At 37.6% G+C, this 27,786-nt stretch overlaps 1 protein-coding gene across 8 annotated transcripts in view; it reads right to left on the reverse strand.

Annotated features, from left to right (window-relative positions):
* Positions 1-27,786, reverse strand: part of LOC110833034 (inactive tyrosine-protein kinase transmembrane receptor ROR1) — a 227,107-nt gene that overhangs the window by 44,385 nt on the left and 154,936 nt on the right. For 2 of the 8 annotated variants that reach the window (XR_015536739.1, XR_015536741.1), the window contains one exon: positions 21,624-21,662. The exons of the other annotated variants lie outside the window; for them this stretch is intronic. The gene's annotated coding sequence lies outside the window, so the exon portion shown is untranslated. The remainder of the gene's footprint in view (positions 1-21,623; positions 21,663-27,786) is intronic. 8 annotated transcript variants of the gene reach the window in all.

A 27,786-nucleotide genomic window follows, 5' to 3' on the forward strand; every position in this document is an offset into this window, starting at 1 on the left:
ATTTTGTGCCAGGCCACTCAGAAACTTCGCTTGGTTTTTAGATATGATAAAGTTGTTAAATATCTTCATTCTTCGGTGCAAGGAACTCCCACGGTCAGAATGCTTGAGACGTTCATTCAACGGCTTGTAAAATACATCCAAGCTTAAAACACACAGTAGTTTTAATAATTACTCAATAAATTCCATATTACCTTCTGTACGCATTCAATTTTCTCACAGAGTAATGAACCCCCCCCCCCAAAAAAAAAAAAAAAAATTGAAAACACTGTAATAGGATTTAACAAAATGTGTCATGTTGTTTAATTACTATAGAAGTTAATCCTGAAAACATAGATAAAGATTTTTAACTCACGATTTTTTCTCTGTTACTGCAGATAAATTTAAGATGACTCCTTCAAAACAAGACACAATCATGTTCATCCCCACACGACATTCAGAACTGTTAACATTTTTCGCCGAATGAGACCCATATCTAAAAATAGCGTACTTAAATATTTTACGAAACGTATTAATTAAATCCTATATCAGCTCCCAATAAAATATCACAAATAAAAGACTAGAAATCTTAGGATAAAGGTGTCAGTATCCGAGCATCTAGAGAGAAGATTGTGTCTAAGATTCACCTTCAGAAATTTTATTTGTTTTGTCTTGTTTTTAAAAATACTCAGGCTTTACTTAAACATAAATATCGTCAATATTACCCGATTCACACCAGACCCATACTCTATAAATTTAGTTTAACAAACTTAAAATAATTTCACTCTTAGTGGTATTTCAATAGGCCGTGTGTTCACGTGGTAACGAACACAATTTACCTGACGGCCTAACAAACATTAACGAATAACTTTACTGCTTAAAAAAATAGGTTTATATATATTCTTTTTACGTAATATATGGCGGGGGAGGGAACTCTGCTCTCAAATTTGTTACGGCCATTGGTTAAGGACAAGCAAAGTGAAAGGCATATATTAAATTAATTTCACCTTCCAGGTCTCTTGTGTCAACACCACTGCCACGTATCTTGCTTGGTCCTCCATCAAGCGTGAGACTGCTCTTTGTAGCTGCAGTAACAAGCCGTGAGTACGAACAGGGGGAAAAGGGGGCCGCAGCTAGAACTCCTTTCGCTCGACTTGTTCCGCATAAGAGACCATCAAAGCAGGAGGCTTCCAGCCATGAAGACAGGACAGAATCGATAACCACAACACTATCGAAATCTCGGTCACTTAATTCAATCAAAACGTTCAAATTAACCTCAGCACAAAGTATCTAGAAACATGACTCTCCTAGACAATTCATATTCTAAAAAAAAAATTCTGTCTTCTAACAGAGGTTGGCTGACGTTTCGGAGGCCATTACTGCAGGTCGATCATCACGATGACGACAGAGGCAATAAATATATCAAAAATCTGGACCCTACAGAATCACTGGCATCGGTGATGGTGTAGGAATCAAAATCTGTCCCTCACGGAAATCAAACCTCAAATATCCAGCCAGTAACCACTCACTATAATAATTCACATTAAAAACTTAAACATAGTAGTTTTTGCAACAAATAATGGGCCAGAAGATACAAATAAAGACTAGTATTTGAGATTATCACAGCGGTAAGAATAAATATTACTGTCTTCTGGGTTGTAGCACCGCGTAGTATCATAGATATTTACTGAAGTTTCGTAGATCTTTGCTGCCTCCATCATCAAAGCGATAAATAATGATGTAGACATCAAGAACCTCTGAAACGTCGGTAAAATTCTACCAGACTACACAGTGCAACAACACAGAAAATAAATTACAGATTTCAATAAATATCTCACCTAGCAATTTAAAATAAAATTCGTGTATGGATCTTATATGATTTATTTTTGTGGCGAGTGACAATATACTACCTATATTGTTAATATATAATTGTATATTCTAAAGCAGTTTCAGAAATCTTGATTATGTTCTAAGTCAGCACGATCCCGAAGGCCACGTGTAAGTAACTCTAATATCCAGACCTGGGCAGAGAGCTAAGCCCTCGGCATTAAAATGGACATCCTTCGCCTCGTATCTTTAAATTTAGCCGCAGTATATGAGGGGGGCTACACGCGCCATAAAATCTATCCCCCTCCGAAACACAGCAATAACGTTACACATATGAGAGAAAAAGTGACATAATGGTTGTAGAAATTTTATATCCAGTTTCCACAGAGAATAAACAGAAATATAACAAACCTCTCATCCAAATGGAATCTACAAGTAAGAGTGGCGTAAAAGAATCTCAGTATCGAATCAAATTCTGACATTTCAGAATAACAATGTTGGAAAATCAATCTAAGTTACAGTGAATTCCATTTACCTAAACATCTAAGACTTGCCACTAAATCCTTCACAGGCTTAAGATATTTAAATTACACCCTTCCCTTATTAGTACCTTACTATCGATTACCTTTAATTGATATATAATAAAAAATAATCTAAATCTAAATCTCCAGTCCTGTGAACAGTTCATTAGACGTAAGATCTAGAAATATATTTTTATTAACCTCTGTCAGGAATTTAAATCCAAACAAACACCAAACTTACTTATACGATACACGACCGAGCGTTGCAAAGCGCATCATTCCAAAGCCGGAAACGGATTCCGAATGAAGCACATAACACCCTTGAAATGCCATGTGACAGGACACCAACATTTTGACGCTAATCGTCGTGAGCTAGTTAACTGTCAGCGTTTGTTTCTCACAGCCGAAACCAACTTAACCCAACCGTCTCCTCCTTCTGTGGGCTGTGCTCCGTTCTCCGCTCTGGCGACTACAACGCCTGCAATATTCTGATTAGGCTACACGCTTAACTTCCGAGATGAAGAAGTTGCCGCACTCTCGCGGCGTTCCGTTCTTACTAGATTTTGTTTCAAGGTTAAAAGATTTCTTCACTCGTAGATGATATAAAGACAGTTACCAAATATGAATAAAATGAGAGGATTCATAGACGAGACGAGCTAGAATAAAATATAATTGGGTCCATAGTAGCCTCTTCCAATATAATTTCACGGAATTCGCCTGGAATGACCAAAGAAAACCACAAAGCATTTCAGAAGCTCAGGTAACACGTCCTTGGGGGCCAGTTCTTTCGTGTTGGTACAAGCCTTTCGACAGGCCGTCCAAATATCAGAATCGATTCTGACGAAGAGAACTAAGATACGAGGTGCGATCAGAAAGTTTCAAGACTGTGTCAATAGAGGGCGAACCGGATGTAGTACGAGCTTCTGCCGCTAAGGGGTTGGACCTACATTCATAGTGAATCAGTGTGCCAGCCGGCATCATCGAATTAGCATTTGTTTCTTAGTTACGGGCGTTTTGGTAGTGCATTACACCGACCCTCCTGCGATTTCGGAATGGCGTGTGAATCAAGTTTTGCCAAAGACTCGCCAAAACGGCTACGGAAACCTATGAAATGCTAAAGCAAGCATTTGGGGAGTCCGCAATGGGTCGTGCACAAACTTTTGTGTGGCATTCACGTTTTAAAAATGGCCGAACTTCTGTCGATGATGACGAGCGTTCTGGACGACCATCTTCGAGCAAAACGCCCGAAAATGTTACGAAGATCGACGTCGTACCATCAACGACTTGTGTGACATTGTTGGGATAGGCTATGGGACCTGTCAGCTGATTCTAAAGGAAGAACTCCACATGCGACGCATCATGACAACGCGCCAGCGCACACCGCCCTCAAAGTTCGGCAGTTTTTGGCCTCAAACACCATGGCCGTCATCCCGCACCCTCCTTATTCGCCGTGTGACTTCTTCCTCTTCCCAAAGATGAAAATTCAGCTAAAGGGAAGGAGATTTGAGACGATAGAAGAGATTCAGGCAGAATCGCAGATGGTGCTTGACAGGCTGACAAAGAAAGATTTCCAGGGATGCTTCCAGGCTTGGCAGCGGCGCTGGGATCGTTGTGTTCACTCCCAGGGGAACTACTTCGAGGGTGATGGATGAATTTAATACCTGAGATAAGTGTACGGGATTTTATACGCGCAGTCTTGAAACTTTCTGATCGCACCTCGTATAAATATTGAAAACTATTGTGTTCCGCAATATATCCCGATAGAAACCCAGGTAACACCGTTTGGTCACTTTTAAGTCAGTCGACTGACTCTGTAGGCGAGCCTGGAAACTACTTAACTTGGCCATGTTTCACAAGAATATGGCAAATAATTCGAGGGTGAGACTTGAACCTGGACCTTCAAATCTATAAAATGGCGTTATACTGACATTAAATAGGCTTATGTATAAAGAAACAAAATCATTTTTATTTCGTGTAAGTATGCAAACCGCCATACAACAGTGAAAATATTAGAGCATACGTCGTTAGAAAACACGAAATACTTTGAAGGACCAATTTTAAATCGGCTGGGATTGGTCACCCTGAGGCAAGAAATCACTAGGGACGGATACAGGGATAAGAGGATCTGTATTCGAGGGTTGGTGTCATATGAAGGAGGGAGGAATAAGGAGTGAACCACAAGGGGAGAGATATAAAACTCAACGACGAAGCGGGTGAATGGAGTTCAGAAGCGTCCATGTTTTCTCACATATCTCATAATTTATGAATATCATTTGATAGAGATGTTTAGTATAGTTAATATTAAACGAGATTTGAGTCTTAAGATGGCTGTCTTCTGGGTTGTAGCGCCGTGTAGTCGGTTTACCGACGTTTCGGAAGACCTTGCTACCATAGTTAATATTAGCTACATGGAATTAAACAGGCAGTTTAAGACATATATACATTATATAAATTAAATTAATTTTAGAATTTTCGTTAGAGTAAAACACATGCTAAACAGTTCAACAAAATTGAAGCTTGTCTCACACATGTTCGACAATTCAACAGCCAGGACGCGCATTGAGAAACTAAAGATTTATTCCTCGAAAGTATTATATATCTTCAGACTTATACTGCACATATTCCGTTATTTCAAAACGAGACAAATCTACCATTAAGCCTTTCAATAAATTAGCATGGCATTTAAAGGGTAATCGTCCTTCGCGGACTACCATTAGAGCTAGTAAAATTATATCAAAGTTTTGCATCACCCTATGGCTACATGTCGCTGCACGCTGCCCCTCCCACTCAAATTAGCTGGTGCTACATGTGATGGGTTGATTGGGAATTTGATAGAAGGACCTTATAATGAAAATTGGAAATTACGAAAAATTAACATTACAGAAAAACGCAATGGATAATCCATATTTATGGCTGATACTAGCAAGTTAGGGGTCACAGTGGCCTCGCGGTCTGAGGCGTGGGCCTTGTGTCGCTTGGTCACTAGGACCTTGGGTTCGAATCCCACTCAAGCCATGGATGTTTGTCCGCGTTTTTCTGTCCTGTGTACAGGTAGATTTCTTGCGACGGGCCGATCCCCCGTCCAAGGAGTCCTACCGAATGTCTATAGAGCAAAGCCAATGAAAAGTTGGGACCCGCAGTGCTCAGGAACTTGAAGAATGGGTCGTTCCCAGTATCCAAGTAAGTACTAGCACGTTATGTTAGCCGAAGGCAAATATATCGGTTACCGTGGTGTCATAATGAAACATCATCATTGATTACTGATCAATAGATAATGGATACATTTTGATATTTTCATTAAATTACTTAGGACAAAAAAAAAAATTGCTGTTACGAAAGAGTTGTAAAAATGAAACGATTTTGAAGTAAAGGCAAATTCTTAAAATATTTCAAATATCGCCGAGATGAATTGTTCTAAGTGTTATAACCAGGACTGTGGAGTCGGTGTCGGTAAAAATGTACCGACTCCGACCTCGATATAAAATCTTAAGAACAATTTATATACCGCGTGTGCCACAGGCGGCCTAACGCTTAGGGAGATTCAAAGACGCGTTGAGCCACGTCGTGTGGGAATAATGCTTTGTAACTTTGGCTCCGGTACCGTAAGAATACAAACTGTCTACAAATCAACCGATTTCTGCAATAAACATTAGACGTACATTTAAATATAGGTTATAAGTCTAAAAAGTATGCAGATTCACGTGGTGATGATGAAATCTCCTGTGGTACAATTTACCATTTTAGTAAGTTTACCCTAATTAATATATTGAGCTTTTATGAAGGAGGTCCTTGCTGCCTCCATCATCACGGCTACCTCAATCATCGCCCTGTACGTACAGTAGACAAATAACTAAAGCCCGCATGAAGCTGATTTGTAAAGCTCTTAGCTAACAACGAGTTCTATCATGCATTTGACACCCGCCAACCTGACCGATTTTTACTAAACGTCGACGAAATTAAAACTATTATTTTCAAAAACACGTGGAACTAAAGCATTACCAGCATAAGGAACCACGCCCATTGTTAAATCTGAAACCGCGCCAAAATGTCATAAGAATGACAACACGGAGAGACGATGATAATGATGATTTTAGTAAGCTTTGATGATAAGGTTTGATCCTAGTTCATGCAGAGCTACTCTCTAACATGGTATGTGAATAGTAATGAAGAAATGTAATAGTTTGTAACTTTTTGTATATTTTCGTATATTTTACAATTATATTCTTTATTTATTTATTTATTTCCTATGTCAATCCATATTCATTTCAAGATAATAATTAAACATTAATTCCACAGATAAATAAAACGTCTGACTACAAACAAACAACTCACCATGAAAATATAAAACTACAAACAAACCACAGATCATTATAATACATTGCATTAAATATCTAATAATTTTAAAATATTGTAAAATTGATAAAAAACCTGAAGACGACGGTATTACCCGTCGAAACATGTCGTTTTAATAGATGGAAAACGCTAAAAAATATAATGTAAAATCGTATGTACGATTAAGAGCGCCAAATATAATATTTTATACAACAAAATGTTTTAATATTATATAATCTTAACAACATCAATAAACTTGAACGTTTGTGTATGGACTGTAAAAATAAATATATTTAAATGTAATAGTGTATAATGGTAAAATAATGATTTTGTCACAGAGAAAGGCATTAGTTGTAGATCTTTGTTGATAATGAGCACTTTTCATTACGGATAAATAAAAAAAAATCTCCTAAAATCCAGTAATGAAGGAAAATGATTAAAATTAAAGCGGATTTTGCGCAAGTGGGCACGACAGCCAGTCTCATGTCCTCACAACGTAAGCATCCCCTGGACAGCCACCCTCTCTATTTGCAAGGGACTAAGGGGATGCAATAAGGGTCAGTAATTGGAGATTGATGTGGCTAAGCAACTTGACTGCTGAATGCTATCTTGTCAGCGGGGGGGGGGGGGGGGACACACAGTGAAATTACAAATTTGTGCGAAGTCTACACACGCGACCATCTTTCAATTTTGCGACAGAAAGTTTAAGGCGCGCAGACAATGATGTTTTCTGACGCACGTTTATCAACTGCAACACTCATACCGAAAAGGACGTGAGGTTCAACTCGGATGAAATAAAGAGGGGACAGCCGTGGCCTATTTTACGTTCTTTTGACAACTCGTACAATTCAAGCGTCAGAAGGGGGAGGATCAACTTCATTAATCAACATCGCAAACATCACGCTTAATGAAATTTGAGGTTCTCGAGGTGGTGAGTCTGAAGATTGCCTTCTTCTGGGTTGTAGCGTCGTGGAGTCTGGTAGAAGTTTACCAACGTTTCGGAGGTCATTGCTGCCTCCATCATCAGGGCGATAAATCCTTATATTTAATTGTATGGCTTACATACAATAACGAAAAAGTCTTTTAATAAAAATGGCATACGTAGGTCCATCGACGTCATGATCCAGTAGATAGCTATTCAACTTGTATTCGCATTCCAATCCCGACCTGGAGATCAGATATAACTTCAACTTACACTACGTTCCTCCTCAAAGCAGGGTGTGACTACTCCCTTCCAGTCAATCAAGTCACCATTAAACATTAACCGGCAGCATTTCATGAATAAATGAATATAAGACTTAGGTGAAATGATTGCTGGCAAGGAGGAACCAAAATATTTATAAAAAAAACCTTGCCTAATGTCACTGTATACGTCACAAACCACATTTTGTACTGCCCTCGAATTCAAATCGATTAAAAATTATTTAATAGTTTGAGGTAGGTGACGATACTGGAAGGATACATAAAGCAAAATATATTTTCCTATACTTCGTCACTATACCACGATCCACAAGCAGTTATCGAATAAAACAAACCATGGATTATTTATTCGGCAAAAAAAGCCGAATTCTTCCCAGCTCATCTGACAATAACTAACCTCTAAAAACAGATAAATCGTCGTGAAATTAGCCACGAATGCCAACGTAATTGGCAATTGCTGTTTCCTCTAAAAATATTTCCGGCTCAACTAAATATTTATTAACTCGTCTCATATACGATAAATACACCGTTTCAGTGACACAGCATCGCCGAATAACGTACAAAAGAACACACGACATAATCTAATAATTTCAAAATCTCATTATTGTGCACGTCATATTTTTCTTAGATCAATTTTAATATTATACTGTACTGGCATGAAATATTTCGTGTGGAGTTCAGGACCACGTTAACGACTCCGTAACTTTATAAAATGAAACGCTCGCAATTTATGGAGCTTAATAACAATTTGTTATTAAAGAACCCTATTTTCGAGAAAGTTCCACAAGATGTCTGCCTGTAATGTCTTATAGAACCGCATTCCTCTCTGCAGTTTATACATTGTCTTAGGTACGTCTACACCGCTCGTTCTCCGATCTTTGCTAATTTGTAATTAAGAACTCCCTCCCATTACGCTTTCACGAAGCGTATAACACTGCGTTATTATTATATAAATCACAGAACACCCACCACTTAAAACTTAATTAATTACTCTTAATAACTATTTTCTCTTAAAGGAGAAAAATCATTTATTTGTAACCGAGGAATTATTACAGTTTTCAGACTTAAAACAAAACTTCCTACATCCTGTGTCCATACCAAGACAGCGAAACTTTCCCCATCAGAAGCCAAGAATTGTTTACAATTTTTGATACAATATTAAAAAGGATTTTATGGAAAGGGCAGCGGGTTATAAAACAAAAGTTTTTTTTAAAAATGACAGAAAATTATTTTAATACCTGAGCAACTATAAGATTTTCAATGGAGGTTTTTACTCCATGGAGTTAGTACACAGTTGAGATTAATAAAAATACGTTGAAGAATCATGTTTATTTCTGCAGGAACTTTGAAACAAAGAAGGTCCCAGCGCCAAGCTCCGTTATGATTTTCGTGTATGAGAACTGACATCTCCGAACCACGTCTGTCGTGTGACACAAAAACACACAGAAACTTCCAAAGTACATTTCGATTTACCTCCCAGTGCAGTATGCGAATTCGTTCAGAAGTAAAATTGGCCACGACTTTGACGGCAAACTTCCGCTACTAATTTTAAATCATAACTTCTAATTTACCCACACGTAGGATTTATTTTTTCTAAATTTCCACTGGATGTCATCAGACTTCTTTTTAGAAATTCCAAAGCCATTTCAGTTGTTAAGTTCACTTGAGATTTTGAAAAACTTAATCTGCAACAAATTCTCCCTCTTCACATTTTTCAGTATATTACCAAATAACAGAGTTCTCGTGCTACATGGGACTTCTGGGACACTCTGTATAAGAATATAAGCAGACAAAACCCTGATGGGTTTCAGCAGTTAAAAAAACATATGCAGTCAATATTAAGGTACTTCCTTGTTACCAATTACAGAGCGCCAGTTTAAACTGTGGAACAAGATGGCTGTCGGTAAGTTTCAGAGTAACTTTTGATGCGAAATGTGGTGGGGGGGGGGGAAAGGGGTCTGTGACATTTTACATCTGTACCAATAAACTTCCCTCTGCTATGAGGGTCTTTCATATTTTTTCCCCCTTGTTTTATTATCAATCTTCAATAATATTTTTCTTATAAGAAAATTACTACATTTTTCGCAGTGTTTCCATGTTCGACATAAACTACAAGTCAGAAGTAAGAGGTCCTTGTAGAGTGAACTCAATGAAAATGAATTATTCAATTATTCAATTAATTCAATTCAATTAATTTATTTACGTGTTTGCCTACAGCAAGAATCCAATAGCAGGCAAACACTGATATTACATACAATAATAATGAAATAATAATGAAAAATAGTACACAAACAGATTAACTAAACTTATACATGTACAGTATTAAATATAACTGCCAAGTACAGGCAAACCCAAAATATAAACAATATTAACACAGAGCAAAATAAATGAAGAAATATAAATAAAAACAAATAATCCACCTAGGGAACACTAATATAATTGTAAAACTTTAACGAATATAAAAAAACAGATAACCTATCTAGATCATTTCCCTTGTTGAGAACGATCGCTCAAGGGAGACAATGTTTACGCTAAATACGTCCAAAAATTTACATACGTCATTTGCAGCGATGACGCACCTCGCTGAAGGACTATGTCGTAGTGCACTGCTCACATTAAAAGTAGAAAATTCTCTTACTTGCCTCGCCGGCACACGTAAACCAACAGCGTCCATGATTGAATGACAATTTATTTTGCCCTTAAAGACATTAACAAGAAATAACGCATCGAGATGTCGTCGTCTGGAATAAAGTGTTCTAAAATTTATAATTATGATGATAAAGATAAGTTTAAAATATTATCTGCAGCTCTCTAGCTACTAGACTGCTAGAAACTCCCGATTGCAAGGAGCCAAGTCCTAATGTAGCATTGTTCTAAATTTAAAAAAACATAAGTGGCAATAGGCCAAAACAGTTGAGTGCGTCTGTCAGCCATCATTCATAAAACATTAGAGCACGCACTGGCGTCTGTCTTTTGTCAGAACGAAATATTTCAAACGTTTCTATTTCATTGCTAGTTCCTGTGACGCCACAACGCCATGTTTCCTTACGCCACATGTCTCAGAATCCTCACAGGTGTCCTTAGAGAACGCGAGAGGATATTGTTTTTAATTTCTTTATTTCTGGGATGATTTAGCCCAGCGCCATGCACTTTAATTTCTGAGCGAGGTTGCTCGATAAACATCTTCATATTACAGTCACAAAACAAACCAACTGAATAGTTAGTACTCCTGCTTCGTTGTCGAGAGCTCCCAGGTTCGGTTCTCGGCCACTAATTAAAACGCGTGTTTTATCTGAGGGTCGATTGGGAATGCAGATTATTGACGTGCGCTCCGAATGACATATTTAGAAAATCAATTTTGTCTCCTTTAATCTGAGCTAGGAGCCACGGTGGTCTAGCGGTTAGAACGCTGGCCTTGTAATCCTGGGGTCTCGGGTTCGAATTTATAACTTGTGTTGGGCAAGGCCGTGGTCTAGGCAACACGGAGTTTTCCTCCGTGGCATCCCAACAATTACTCCATTCACACACAGAAAAAGGCAATGGCAAACCACTTCTGGATCATCTGCCAAGAACGTATATGAACAGGTCCCAGTCCGAGAAAAGGATGGAAGGATCCTGTTCATATGGACCTGTCGTAAGACAGAACACTAAATAAATAATAATACTCTGAGCTAGTGAGTCGACTCGCCAGCCAGGAGATTCAAAGGCGGTCGTGTTGTTACGAGCCCACGGAAACGGCGAGACAGAAATAGATTTTGAACGTTGGTAATGTGGTTAACACAGACCACAGCGTGAGGGAATTATAATTACTTGTGCAGCAAAGTTAACTATCCTGGAATTTTTAAAAAAAAACGTCAGAAAAATTAATGGGGAAACTTACAATCTAATGAGGACAGATACACAAAAACAGACCTGGTGCAAAATCAGCGTTTAGCAACATCTGAGGGCAGCTTCACACCGCTCTTATTTCAGCATTGTTTTAAAAACAATATGTAATCAAAAATTCATTTTGTAGTCCGCGTATACTGTAAAAACGTTTAATTGCACAGAGAACAATGCTTATTGTTACTTTATTCCAGAGGTTAAAAGACACGTAGACAGTCAACTATAACGCATTACGCGGACCACGTATAAAACGTGAAACCACTGGTTTGGGAAGCAATTTTTCTGACAACGAAAAATAACAATGAATTAAAACGTAAAAGCCCCAGGTTTGTAATAAAACATCACTTGATTCAGTTCGGTGAACAAAATAAAATAATGAACGAAATGTACATAAATTATCATTAAATTTAACATTTTGTGTTCAGAACTTTGTTGATATCTTTCTGTGGCGAAATCTAACTATTACATTGTCGAGTCTCTTAGATATTGTATGTGCGTCATATTGTGATTTATTTAAATAGTATAAAATATATTAAAATTGGCCGTCAATCACAATATAAGATAATTAAAAGATTAAAATATCATTTTACGTTCCGTATCGAGTACTCGATTTACATGTGGAACATTTACGACATATTTCGGCTATATATAGCCATCATCAGGTGTTATGTTATAAAAAATGAAAACTAAAAATCTTAAAAATCTGTAAAAATGAGTAATTCAGTTAAAAAGTTTATAACATAACACCTGATGATGGCTATATATAGCCGAAACATGTCGTAAATGTTCCACATGTAAATCGAGTACTCGATACGGAACGTAAAATATTTTAATCTTTTAATTATCTTATATTGTGATTGACGGCCAATTTTAATATATTTTATACTAAGTTTATCATCTAAAATGTTATATTCAGCACAGAAATTATGAACCAGAACTGTACGTTTACATTTGGTATCATTTGCCTCACGGTGTAGTATATTTCAGTATATAAAGGATGAAAAATATTAATTTGAATTTATAATTCACACATCATTTCTACGCAAGACGGTTCCATTAACCACGTTGACGAAATTTTCAAAATAACACGTTTCAGAATTTAGCTGAAAGGCGACGGAAATTTTAAACAAGATATCTCTTCGAGTTAGTGCTCGCTTTACGACGCCATCAGACGTAACACGAGACAGCACACAGACGCAAATACCACGTCTGATCTTGGAAAGAGTAAATATATTTAGACTAGTTATACTGGTACCACCAGTCTTTGTAATACATTGATCACATAAGTTAGTGCCACCAGTACAGAAGTAATGAAGTACGACGTATTTATTTCTAACACGTAAACTGACTTCACCTCTATTTTTGTGGAATTTCAGATGTTCAAAGCCAAAAAGAATATTTCAGACTCCACAACCGTGTTCTAACTAAGGGTAAAGAATTTATTTACATTACGTTGATTTTACAGACTTTACTCCAGTAAGAATTATGTCTCAGTAATAATAAATGTAACTATTAAAATTCAGTAGCTTAGAATTAATAATGGTTGTCTCAAAAGTCACAAGGACACTAGAGTTATGAGAAGAAACAACCATGCACCCGCTGAATTTTATGACTTTGTTAAAATATTACGTGGGTACATTAATAAAGAGTCTGGTACGTATTTGTACTCCCTTCTGACTACATTTTTCATGTATATTTTTTAAACAACGTCTCCACAGCAGGAAAATGTATAATGAAATTTCTTGTCGCGTTTATAAATAAGACAAACTCTCAGAACATGTTCAAGGGCCAATTGCTTGGAACCTTATGTTGAAGCGACTGGCTTCGGAACATAGCCAACGGTGGGTTAAGGACCTCTGACCCCTACTCCTTCCACCACTACCAGTCCTTAGGATGGATTCCGGTGTAGATGTACAACTTTCTAAATCACACTCGACAAACAATAAGCTACTGAAGTCACTATCAAAATAATACGCCGATTTTATCTGATATCCTTGTAGTTTCATCTGCTGAATGGACTGATCGAAAGACAGCCTTCCCGCTTGAGTTCTTTACGTCTTTAACTCAAATCAGAAAGTCTAATTTATTTGAGATAGCAATGTAGTAAACAGTAAAAATGTATGAGATAGTAAAGTTGCGTTATATTGTGATATAATAAATATATATTGTTTAAATCTTGTCCGTCTAATCACAATAAATTCTTATTAAATATTAAAATAATTAACATTTAAAATATTTAAAATATTAAATGATGTTATTTATCGAAATATTCGATTTACATTAGACCATCATTTTTCACGACTGCTTCGGAACTGAAACATGTCGTGAAAAATGATGGTCTAATGTAAATCGAATATTTCGATAAAAAAACATCATTTAATATTTTAAATATTTTAAATGTTAATTATTGTAATATTTTAATATTTAATAAGAATTTATTGTGATTAGACGGACAAGATTTAAACTATATATAGTAAAAATGTAACAAAGTCAAAAATTCTCGAGACACCCAAATAAAAAAAATGTCATAACTTCAGATGTACATAATAATTACAAAACGACATTGAATTTTACCATAAAAGTGGTCCTGATTTCAAATTTGTATCGGACCCTCTACAAAAACATTGGTCAAGACTTGCAACAAAAATTTACCTTTCAGATAAAAAAAAATTACGGGGCAATAATTCGAATATTATTTTATAATTTTTTTTTGAAACGTTGGTAGCAATGTATGGAAGACAACAAAGCTTCCTTCCCTCAGCCTTCGCTGTTTGTCCTTATTACGTCTCGACATCATAATGGAAATCAAGAAACCCTAAACTTACCCCCTCCTCCTACTTCTCTTTCTTGTTGCCAGCCCCCCTCCAGCGCCTGACACAACAACGGGGCGATAAGGACCAACAGCATGAGACAAAGACGAGAAAAAAGGACGAAAATCAGTTCCCAAGGATGGAGAAAGAATTCTGAACGCGCGCACAAACCCAGCACAAAATACTGCAGCGGTTAACATCCGGAATGACTTTGTCAGAGTCAAGACGTTTCGTCTGTGATGATGTTTCCAGTTCGTTGCGTCGGGCGACAGCTGGAATGTGTCAAAAGATCCTTCGACCCCCCCCCCCCCGTGTCTTACTCCAAAGTCTCCACGGTAACCATTATTATGTCAGCGGCGTAACTAGGGTGTCATTTTATTAGTTCTGACAAATCACTGAACTAAAAATATATTTCCACACACAACTCAGCTGTTCTGTTGACAGGTCTCGTCCATTCACCAACAAAGGTTTAACTTGAAACAAAATTTTATGAGGTTAAAAGTTCTTTTTAGCACACTTTCCCTTTTCCGAAATATAAAATAGATTTGTTGTAGTGACTCCGTATATACGCGTGTGTATTAATAATTAGTAGTCTCAAAGAGTGCACAGATTTCCACAAAACTTAATACAAACACCAACAACTTTAAGACACCACACTGTCTGATGCCCTACTTTGATACAAACATGGTTTCCGAGCGCAGTGTTGTAAAACTAACACTAGCGATGAATTATTATGAAATAATAATGAATTATTACTTATCTGATCCATCGCCATTAAAACCAATGGTAAAACCGAGGTGTAGAAGCCCATTTATTAACTTCATGTTAGGTTTAAAGTATTTCAAATGCTCTGTATTCATATGAAGACCAAAAAAAAAAAAAAACGTTAATCTTGTCTATACGAAACGTCGAAATAGGTGGGAAAGGGAGATTATGTTTCACGCATTAATCAAAGTAATTTACATGCACAGTAGAAATACGAATGTCACCGGATTAATAAATCGGCAACAAAACCAAACAAATAATGTTACTATAATGAAAAAGTGACCGCCACGGTGGTCTAGCGGTTAGAACGCTGTAATCCTGGGGTCTCGGGTTCGATTCCCGGCGGTGCCCGAATTTATAACTTGTGTTGGGCAAGGCCGTGGTCTAGGCAACACGGAGTTTTCCTCCGTGGCATCCCAACAATTACTCCATTCACACACAGAAGAAGGCAATGGCAAACCACTTCTGGATCATCTGCCAAGAACGTATATGAACAGGTCCCAGTCCGAGGAAAGGATGGAAGGATCCTGTTCATATGGACCTGTCGTCAGACAGAACACTAAATAAATAAATAAATGAAAAAGTACGTGGAATCATTTCAGAGGAGTCTCATGTATTATATATTTTCCTTACTTACTCAAGAGTCGTAGTTCAGTGTTTAAAAAATAAATAATTTTATTGTTCAGCCTTAGAAAATTCATGATTCAAATATAACAATATGTCTTCTAGAGTAACACAGAAAAGCATTACTTTCGAGTAGTGCTAGGCCCCTCCCTCTCTCTGTGGTAATTATCTCTGTGACAAAATATTTTCTACCTCAAAGCCTTCAGCATGTTCTTAATGTTAAATGTTCAATAATTCACAATTCCAAGAGCTAAGTTCATTTTTATCGCTTAGAAATTATTTCACATAATAATTCATATCTTGACGTTTCTAAACGTCCATCGCCATTCGTCGATGATACAGACTTAGTGATAAATCGAACTATCAGACATTACGAAATATTGCCATTGTGTTTAATTAATATTCCACATTATAATGTGTATATATCTTTTTGGGAAACGCGTATGTACTTTGTAGGTACAGCTCAATACATTCTTAACCTTGGTATCAGATGAAAATGAGTGGTTAGATTCATGCTCCAGCCTTGGTTCCCCGATTGGAGAGGAGACTGGGCGGGGATTTCTGCCAGTGCGGATATTATCAAGAAGATTAAAAGGAACCTGCCAGGAATCGAACCCCGTTCGTCCATATTGTTGCCTAGTCACAGTATCCAAGTGGAGGACCACCCCTTATTAGCTGCCCATATTATTTATTCCATTGGTATTCAACCTGGGGTACGCGAAGACATCTTAGGGGGTATTTATACGTGAAATTTAAAAAAAAAATTTTTATGATAAACACTGAATAATCAGTAATGTAATTTATTTAATTTATTTTAGATATAGATTATATACAATGTATAACTTGAATTATACACCAACAACTTTGGGGGTACAAATTTGAAGAGAAATTATATCTGGGGGTACGCGAACTAAAAGAGGTTGAATACCACTGATTTATTCAATACTTTCAGAGTCTGGAGGTCTTCTCCGGCATCAGGAAACACAACACGTATTTCCAGCTATTCCATACCTGAGGATTTTATGGTGAATACGGTTGGTAAAACTGTTTTTTCGAAATGTTGGCAGAGCCTGTACTGGTAACCCACGGTGACGGAGTACTACTGTCATAGGCAACTCAGGACAATGCTGAGTGAGGTAAGGACATGGCTTTGGAAGACGCAAAGAACGAGGGAAAAGATATGAGGAGGGGTGGGGGCGTGAAGAAGTCGGTAAATCGTCGTCAGACAGCTTTGGGGGACAAGCGGGATTTGGTTGACAAAATGTACAACGTATGCTCAACAAATTGATTATAAGAAATGAACAGGCTCACTGTGGACGGGAAAGAAGTTTTTTTATATATAAAGGTTCACGTAAAACTGGTGGGAAGGGAGAGGAAAATATGGGTGTGATGTGCGGTTTCGAGCAGTGGTTTAAGCCGGGAATTTGGTGCTGATCCTATACCGGGGGGCAAAAAGTGAAAAGGGCATTTGTCTAACTTTCTTAGTATACTCAAATGTAGCAATTAAGGGCTGATTCATAACACAACGAAGAAAAACATTTTAAGTATAAGAGAGGAAATAATAAGAAAATAAGATAAAAGTCTTCACACGAGGGCTGCAAAGAATTTAAAAGTTTCTATCAACTTCAAGTTCTCTTCAGCAAAACGAGCGATACAGAAAATGTACTAGTAATAATATTTTCACTTATGTCTTATTCTTTAGGGACAATTCTTGGTTTAATTTAGTATAAATACGTTCGATAAACAACTGAATTAGGCTACTACAAGTTACCAACTGTGAGACACGTTATGCTTTACCAATAAGAACGAAAAATTCCATTTTCCAATAAAGACGCTACTAAGTTCGTCTACTCAGTAAATATACGAGTATTATTTCCGTCCATAGCGTCCACGAATGTCGTGTGTGGAAGACATCGCGTAGTTCCGACAGTTAAAAATATATTCTGTAAGACTTGAGGTTCTCACAGCGGTGAGTATGAAGATATCCGTCTTCTGGGTTGTTGCGCTGTGTAGTCTGGTCGATGTTAACCAACGTTTCAGAGGTCATACTGCCTCCGTCATCAGGGCGATTCATCGCCCTGATGACGGAGGCAGTATGACCTCTAAAACGTTGGTTAACATCGACCAGACTACACAGCGCAATAACCCAGAAGACGGATATCTTCAAAAATATATTCGGTGTTCATTTAACAGTGAACGTATAATACTGACATCAACCTGGAAGATTAGAAATAATTATTATTTTAGGAAAGGCAATTATCAAAATATTTTATTGATTTCTAAAATATGTAAACTACACTTTAAAAAGATAATTGTAGGTAGAGTACCTAGATCTTTTAAGACATGACTATCTTATAATTTAACATGTTTTTCCTGCAAAGATTTTGATGGATTCCTCACGTATCATGTGATCATTTCCACAAATTTATCACTGTTATTATATTTATTATTATAATTATAATTTCTGAGCGATATTTTCATGAAATATGCCAACGAAAGGCGATGTTTGCGTCATGAGTAATAAAAACCCTAACGGCGGTGACTGAAGGCTGCGACGTTGTGGTGAAGTTGTTTTTCGGGTTGGGGGATGAGGGTTGAAGTGGAGCTGCTTTCTCACTGTAGGAAGGAAAAATTCTAGTTGAGCACGAGGGGAGGCTGAATCAGGGATAGAAACGACAAGCGTATCTCAGCCAGAAAGACGCTGTCTACCACGATCAAGATTGAATAACTACCCTGATGATGGTGGCGAGCAAGGAGCTCTGAACCGTCGGTAAACTTCTACCAGACTACACGGTGCAACAACCCGGAAGACAGTCACCTTCATCACTACTGCCTGTTGGACCACAGGCATAGTCAAATGTACCTCAATGAATTTATATTAACTTACGCAGGATATTTGATGATGATGATTAATTATTTAATCATTATTTGGACGGAAGTGTATGTCAAATGGTCTATTGGTTTCAGATTTTTCGAGTAATGTTTTTTGTATAATTTCCTCCTATGCTACACGCCCAGTATAGATTACGCTAATAACTTTCACCTTCTCTTAAGTCCAAATATTCTTGCCAGAAACGTTTTCTCAATACACACCCCCATTAGCGTTTTTCCTTCAGGGTAAGATACCACACAATACAAAGGACGTTCATAGTTTTAGTTTTGTGTAGATACGTTAATAAGCGGTTCTCAGTTACGCGAAGGGAAGGAAAAAGATTTTAACCGAGTAGTTTCAAGAATTCCCGGGGTGTAGTACGCCTTTAACTTCTTCGCGAATGTCAGTAATTTTGATTTGTTACTTTCGAAACCAAAATAACTGAACTTTGCTGAATGAAAATTACTTCACCTAAGCGTAGGATTGTGCCGAGGTGGTCTAGCGGTTAGAACGCTGGCCTTGTAATCCTGGGGGTCTCGGGTTCGATTCCCGGCGGTGCCCGAATTTATAACTTGTGTTGGGCAAGGCCGTGGTCTAGGCAACACGGAGTTTTCCTCCGTGGCATCCCAACAATTACTCCATTCACACACAGAAGAAGGCAATGGCAAACCACTTCTGGATCATCTGCCAAGAACGTATATGAACAGGTCCCAGTCTGAGAAAAGGATGGAAGGATCCTGTTCATATGGACCTGTCGTCAGACAGAACACTAAATAAAAAAAAATAAGCGTAGGATTAGAATGGCCCTCATTCAATACACCTTACCATTGTTAGGTTAAAGAAATCAGCTCCAGAAGAAGCGTAAAGCTTAGATTCGAAAACAGGGGAACAAACTTCAGGTAACGTCGCTGTAAAATCTGTACCGCAAGACGCTCTTCACAGGGGATTCGACAGGTTGTTTATTTCAGTTGCGGTAAAACGAATGAAGTCAAATTTCATTTTTCAGACAAATTATTTTCAAAGACACAGACGAATATAAAAGATTCTGTTTCGGTGCCACAACAAATGAAGAAGATGGCTGTCTTCTGGGTTGTTTTGCCACGTAGTCTGGTAGAAGCAGACGTTTCAGAGGTCCCTGCTGCCTCCATCATCAGGGCGATAATGACGGAGGCAGCAAGGACCTCTGAAACGTCTGTAAATTTCTACCAGACTACGTGGCAAAACAACCCAGAAGACAGCCATCTTCAGACTCACCGCTGTGAAAACTTCAAATCCTACACAACAGATGAAATTCTATAGAAAGTGTTACACAGAGTTAAAACTCACGAAAACCGTCACTATAAATCAAAATTTAAAAGTAAGTTTAGTGATTTAAGGTCTGAAATTAAACTATGAAAAAAATTTCCCTCGTGATATTTTTTGGTTTATTATATCCACCCCTGTTAACTCAGGATAAGGGATGGTTGAGTTAGTTAGACGTGGGGTGTGGGGGGGGTGGAGAGGTTTCTAACAAATCAGCTGTCAAGACCGGCATGACGGATCGCGTTTTAATATTATATCCCCTCTTCCGCACTCCCTCGCCGTTCTGTTTCCACGACACACTCTCTGCATACACTTTCAGGGGCAGGATAATGAAAACCGGTTTGGAGCCCACTGAATGTTGTGACAAGCAAAGCTTCCAAGCGCCAATGTGTCCTCTTTGTCAAATACTAAAAACGTTGTAAATTACATTGCGAGGTTTTCTTTCAGACATATACTGAGAGGGAGGTTAGCTACTCTGATATCTACCTTATTCACTAAGAGTATTATTTCAAGGCCGAGGAGACGTATATAAAAAAAAAATTTCTTCAGCTGTTACGAATTACGACTACCGGGCTGTTCCCTTTTGGAATGAATATAAAAAATATTAATATTTTATAATTTATAAAAAAATTTAAGAAAGTAACACGTCTCTTTCTGGAAGTTCTAAAACCTTTTCTTCGACAGTTGGTAGAAGCCATGTGGATGGGCTACACAGGACAAAACAGAGAAAGACCAAAAGAAACATAAATGCCTTGAGCGGGATTCGAACCCACGAGCCTAGTACCCAAGTAACCAAGTTGTTTATACCCAACGGACACCGTACATTACCACACAAAACGTGAACCCAGTGTTGAAGCCTCACGACCAGTAGATAACACGACCTTTCTGATTTATATAAACATGAAATGTTGAGTCATATTACACCTTTGATCTCTAGGAAAGGCGTTTGTGAAGTCTAAGAGTTTTCTGGGTTCAATGACCGTTGCATAGATCTGGGGATTCCCTCTCGCGCTATCAAGGCCATGTCTATGCAAAAACGGTTTAAATAAATTCGACAAGTTTTATTAAAACACCACGATTTCAACTTTAATAAAAAAAATTAGGTCGACAATTCTAATTTTTTTTTTTAATTTGGAGAGACGACCCCGAAATAGTGAAGCTAAAAGGAGGATTTTCTTTTAACTTTTAAATGCGAACGTCCCAATAAAAGTCAACAAATAGAGAAATATTAAAAATATAAAATACAAAGTATCCCAAAGACATGTATACACACATTTAATAAATTAAATAAAACCATTCGATTAGACTAACAATTACATACATACGTCAGCATTGGAACTTGGTGAATTAGCGAATGTAACGTGGGGCTTTAAAGTTACCACCGCTGGCTCAGTTGACAGAGGTGAACAGCTGACTGACAAGCGACCACCAAAGTTAATACCGCGTATACATAATATTCGAACATTCTGTATAAAGGATGTTTACGATTTGACTTTAACTGAAACTTACCCCACGTCTTGTCAGGTAACATCAAAATGCCGAACTCACCTGCAACAATAAACATATACATATATATAACATATATACAAAATAATGTAACTGAGGTATTTATCTACGTGATCCTAGACCTCTTTCTTATTCTGGGTATAACGAGTTATAATCCAGATCCGGGAACTGACGTCCGGTTATCCGGACTTACGGTCTCGACTACAATTACATTGGACTTTACGAGGTGCGATCGGAAGGTTTCCAGACTGCGCGTATAAAAACCCGTACATTTATCTCAGGTATTAAATTCATCCATCACCCTCGAAGTAGTTCCCCTGGGAGTGAACACGACGATCCCAGCGCCGCTGCCAAGCCTGGAAGCATCCCTGGAAATCTTTCTTTGTCAGCCTGTTAAGCACCATCTGCGATTCTGCCTGAATCTCTTGCCAAAGACTCGCAAAAACGGCTACGGAAACCTATGAAATGCTAAAGCAAGCATTTGGGGAGTCCGCAATGGGTCGTGCACAAACGTTTGTGTGACATTCACGTTTTAAAAATGGCCGAACCTCTGTCGATGATGACGAGCGTTCTGGACGACCATCTTCGAGCACAACGCCCGAAAACGTTACGAAGATTCGGCAGGCCATTCACGAAGATCGACGTCGTACCATCAACGACTTGTGCGACATTGTTGGGATAGGCTATGGGACCTGTCAGCTGATTCTAAAGGAAGAACTCCACATGCGACGCATCCTGTCTGAGGACCAGAAGCAGAATCGACTTCTCGTTTGTCAGGAGCTCAAAAATCTTGCAAGAACCGACCCCAACTTCCTTTCTAAGCTCCGTGTGACTTCTTGCTCTTCCCAAAGATGAAAATTCAGCTAAAGGGAAGGAGATTTGAGACGATAGAAGAGATTCAGGCAGAATCGCAGATGGTGCTTGACAGGTTGACAAAGAAAGATTTCCAGGGATGCTTCCAGGCTTGACAGCGGCGCTGGGATCGTTGTGTTCACTCCCAGGGGAACTACTTCGAGGGTGATGGATGAATTTAATACCTGAGATAAGTGTACGGGTTTTTATACGCGCACCTCGTATACATCATAACTAACGAGCTTGGAAAAGTGACGTTAGATGGATCAGGAGTAAACCAAATGGAATATTCATCCCTTAAAAACTATCTAATAGTTTATACATGTTAAAAATTTCGCCAGGTAAATTCTAGAATGGCGTCTTCTCTCGTATTCAGTTTCAAATTTCTTTCAGATGTTATAGTAAATTATTCGCACCATTAGCTCGCTTGCTGCTACCCTCATGAGTTACGAGGGTCGGTGATGGCTGGAAATGCGCTGTGGCGAAGAAGCTTCAACACTAATCGATTAATCGAAACTCCAAGCAGATCTATGTTCACCGAGGTATTTCGAAAAGAGGTACAACTGTGCAATTATTGCATGAATACCAATCTCCTTTATAAGAGGGACTTTTATTTCACGAAGTTTAAATTAGTTTTGTAACTCTGACACTTTCTGTGTAATTACGTGTAAAGACGACATATACAGACTAGGTTAGTGGAAAGTTACGGATCACTTCAGGATGTAATTACTATAGTTGAAATAATTTCACCCAATCCTAAACAACATGAATTAGCCCTGATAATTGCATACTTTGTACTTGAACTGAACCACAGTAGAACGTTCTGTAATTACCTGCGTTAATTAGCATTTATAATTAAATATAAGCAGGTATTTTTTTAAAATTCCTACAGGCGTTCTAAAACATACTATTAAAAATTCCACATTTCTCAGATTCGTTACATTATTTCTGTCTTTCATAGTTGAAATATTATTGAAATTACACTCGTCGGGATTGTTAAATATTATTGGTTTATTCCACGACTACGTTGCTGTAACTGCCAAGATGTAGACTCATGGATTATCTGATGTAGACGAGTAGATATTGCAGGGATTCGAGGCATTTTAACCCTTTCAAGCTGATAAAAAGAGACAGAGGGAGGTGAAAAAGACAGATACAGAGTCGAAACAAAGAGGGAACTGTAGGGAAGGAGTGTGAGACACTTTATTTCGGGGAGGGGGGGGAGAAAGATTGTCTTATAGTTAGAAGGTTCGTAGGTAAATTGCATGCTCTTGCTTCTAGTAGTAACAGAATAAAAGTGAAAACATCCATTATCATGGCAATGAGTTGATGGAGGCAGCAAGGACTTTGGTGAACTTCTACCAGAATATACGACGCTACAACCCAGAAGACAGCCATCTTCAAAATAATCGCTGTTTATATCGAAAATCACATGAAACCAATAAATACGAAATAAATATTTGTTTTGCTGAAGTAGGTTGGATCTGAATGGATAAAATTATAGGAAACAATTCAAGTAGACCTCGATGGTAGATATTTTATTTGTAGTGTTCTGTCTGCCGACAGGTCCATATGAACAGGATCCTTCCATCCTTTTCTCGGACTGGGACCTGTTCATATACGTTCTTGGCAGATGATCCAGAAGTGGTTTGCCATTGCCTTCTTCTGTGTGTGAATAGAGTAATTGTTGGGATGCCACGGAGGAAAACTCCGTGTTGCCTAGACCACGGCCTTGCCCAACACAAGTTATAAATTCGGTGACCGCCGGGAATCGAACCCGAGACCCCCAGGATTACAAGGCCAGCGTTCTAACCGCTAGACCACCGTGGCGGTTATGGTAGATATATAGGAATTATTTTACGTCACATACTATATATATAAAAAAACCCACACAACATTAATTCTTAAACGTCACTACAGCCTGTGGCAACTTATGATCGTCTGTCGTTTTAAACGTCGTTGAACACAGTGGAAACAGTGGGGTCAACAGAATCATCAAAGAGCCGGACTTTCGGTCCATTGCCTGCCGAATCCTGATACTGACTCCCTCATTGACAAGCTTCGTAGGGGCCCTCGTTTGGATGATCGATGTGTCTCCCTCCGAAGGCCTTCGTGTGGAACGCCACTCATTCTGCATCTCATCATTCATTCCAGTTTACGCGTATGAATACGCACCAGTTCTAATTTTTGAAACTACGCACGTGGCATTACGAAACATAGAAATGGTTCCTTCTTAGCTAATAACAGCAGACATCAAAATAAATTAAACTGCACGTACCTTAAAATTTAAATCCACTGAAACATTAGCGTCAATTTGGGGGGGTCGAAACATACGTCGTTCCGCTTAAGTAATTAACTTACGTATAATTAAAAAATACAGCAGCAAAATTATGAAATTACGATATTTGAATTTCTACGACACAGTTGGAAAGTCCCAAGGTGTTTCTGCCCCAACACGTATTCTTGCGAAACAACCGACAGACAGACGCAATTACGTCTGGCGTTTTCGTATGAGGGAAAATTATAACAGAAAAGAATTACCGTGCTCTTAATAACTTTGGCTTAATTATTTAGTACTCCTTACCAATGCACTTAAAAGCACGCAAACATTAGAAAGAGACAGAGAATTAGTCTGCGTTACCCATTTGCGGAACAGCAAAAATAATTAAGATAGCGCTTAAACGTGCCAGATAATATTACACGTTTGTAATGCAAAAATGATCTAAAGCACAGTACGAATCTGTATTGAATTTTACTCTTGTGACAGAGGCTAGACGATTATTTTCACTCCTCCCAAAATCAGATCTATTAATATACGATTAATAACCGTTATGGGGAGTATCTGTGAGGTACTTAACAGATTTGGTACTTAAATAACTTAACAGTTCTCGAAATAAAACCATTAGAAATATATATACGGTATTATTATTTTTAAATGATAATACAGAATGCCTCCCCCCTAAAAAACGCATATATATTATAATACGAAATGTTAACCTTGTTATCTATACCTTGTTTTATGTTTACGACGGAAACCTAGTGTGCTTTACACTTAACAGATGGCACGGCAATATCTTTTCCCATGATTCATATAGGCATAATGGCGGAGAGTCGATTGAGTTTCAATGAATGTGTGTATTTATCTTTTTTTTTGGGACAACCTGTAGTTTAAATTTTAATAATTGAGGCCTCCGAAGAGGCAAAAATGGCAGTATATTTTTTTCTCTTACTGACAATGTGACACTTGTAAAGTTTCTCGTTCGAATAAAGTTTGACGTTGCCTTTGAACAAACTCGAGACATCCGTCAGCGAGCTGCATTCTTGAAGGTCACAAGAAAATCGTACAACGTTGCAACACTAACAACGGAGACTAGACGAGTAAAGACAGCTTAGAACTCGCACCGTAACAAAGCTAGGACAGCTGTACTGATGGCCTAAAGACGAGTATGAAGCTGAAGGGTGGCAAAGTCCTTCTGTAACCTTGAAACATGGTCACAGGTAATTTCTGTCTGTCCGTCTCCCTTTTTATAACAGCTCAGCTTTTATTCTCACTTCTGAATGAGGTCTTTGAGAAAAATACGTTTGACATAAAAATTCCAACATGCCTATTGTAATCTATATACAAAGATAATCTTTCTTTTAGATAATATAAGATACTTTTGTCAGTTTTGAACAAACCTGATACAAAATAATGTTTAAAAAGAACACGTATTTTGTTGCAAAAGGAACAGATTCTCCCCATATACAGCTCACGAACCACTGTGTGCTGAAAATGATTCGAACGTGAGGGTTTGGTCACTTTAATGATCCCTGGATCGGATTTAGGGCGTGTGTACAGAAGAGAGGGAGTGACTTCGGTGGCTTAGAATCTGATCACAAGGGACTTAGATAAAAGCAATGCGTATCGCAGACGATCCTTGAAGGATTATAATCTAATATCTGGTTGGATCCAAATAAAACGTTATGGCGTAGAGAATTGGTGCAGAGGTTCTAAGATGGACTGGAGCCACTAGACCCCTCCCTCAGGAGACCACAGTTATAATCCTTTTGGGCCATATATCTCGAACATTCACGACCATCACCACAGAAGTTTGCCGTACGCTGAACAGGTTTGATAGAGATGGTAAAGTTGCGTCATATTGTGATATAATAAATATATATTATTTAAATCTTGTCCGTCTAATCACAATAAATTCTTATTAAATATTAAAATATTACAATAATTAACATTTAAAATATTTAAAATATTAAATGATGTTCTTTATCGAAATATTCGATCGAATATTAAATATTAAAATATTACAATAATTAACATTTAAAATATTTAAAATATTAAATGATGTTCTTTATCGAAATATTCGATCGAATATTAAATATTAAAATATTACAATAATTAACATTTAAAATATTTAAAATATTAAATAATGTTCTTTATCGAAATATTCGATCGAATATTAAATATTAAAATATTACAATAATTAACACTTAAAATATTTAAAATATTAAATGATCTTCTTTATCGAAATATTCGATCGAATATTTCGATAAAGAACATCATTTAATATTTTAAATATTTTAAATGTTAATTATTGTAATATTTTAATATTTAATAAGAATTTATTGTGATTAGACGGACAAGATTTAAATAATATAGGTTTGATAGACTTCACATGGGCCTACTGACAACTTATGTCTTTAAACAATTTAAATATGCCTGTCTTATCAGTTCGTCCGTCTATTCTGGTACATGTTTACCAACACAACACATTAATTGGCACTTGTGGGTTATCGGGACACATCGTTTTAAAAATAGGTTAGGTTAAGTTAGGTTAGGTTTGGTTAGGTTAGGTTAATGTGTGTGAATAAATGACATATACTTGAAAGTTATTATATTTTATTTCAATAAATGACAACTAACCTAATCTAACTTATTTTTAATGAGATGTGTCCCGATAACCAACAAGTACCCATTATTTCTAAACACAAATAACAAAGTCACAAAATTAGTACAAGGGATAACAACAAAGAATTTGAACACACGAGATTGTAAATTCCTTTCATTTATGAATAACTCCATTAATTCACAATGTCGCAATGCTCTTCAAATAAAATTCACGCACAGCGCTATGAAAACACTTCATATATATATATCACCACAAATCATTTTTCTTCGAAATGGGCACTGCGGTTTCTGAGAAGTGCAATGTGGAATTTCCAGACAACAGTTTCTCGATGTAATCAAAGCCGTTCTTTGTTCTGTCTAATGACGTGACCAGGTGCTCGGTCTAACTGCTTATCTGAATGCCCACAGCAC

Source organism: Zootermopsis nevadensis, unplaced genomic scaffold (assembly GCF_977971745.1).
Source record: "Zootermopsis nevadensis isolate Lab colony 2312 unplaced genomic scaffold, Znev_1.0 Znev_ptg000023l, whole genome shotgun sequence".
Taxonomy (NCBI): Eukaryota; Metazoa; Arthropoda; class Insecta; order Blattodea; family Termopsidae; genus Zootermopsis; species Zootermopsis nevadensis.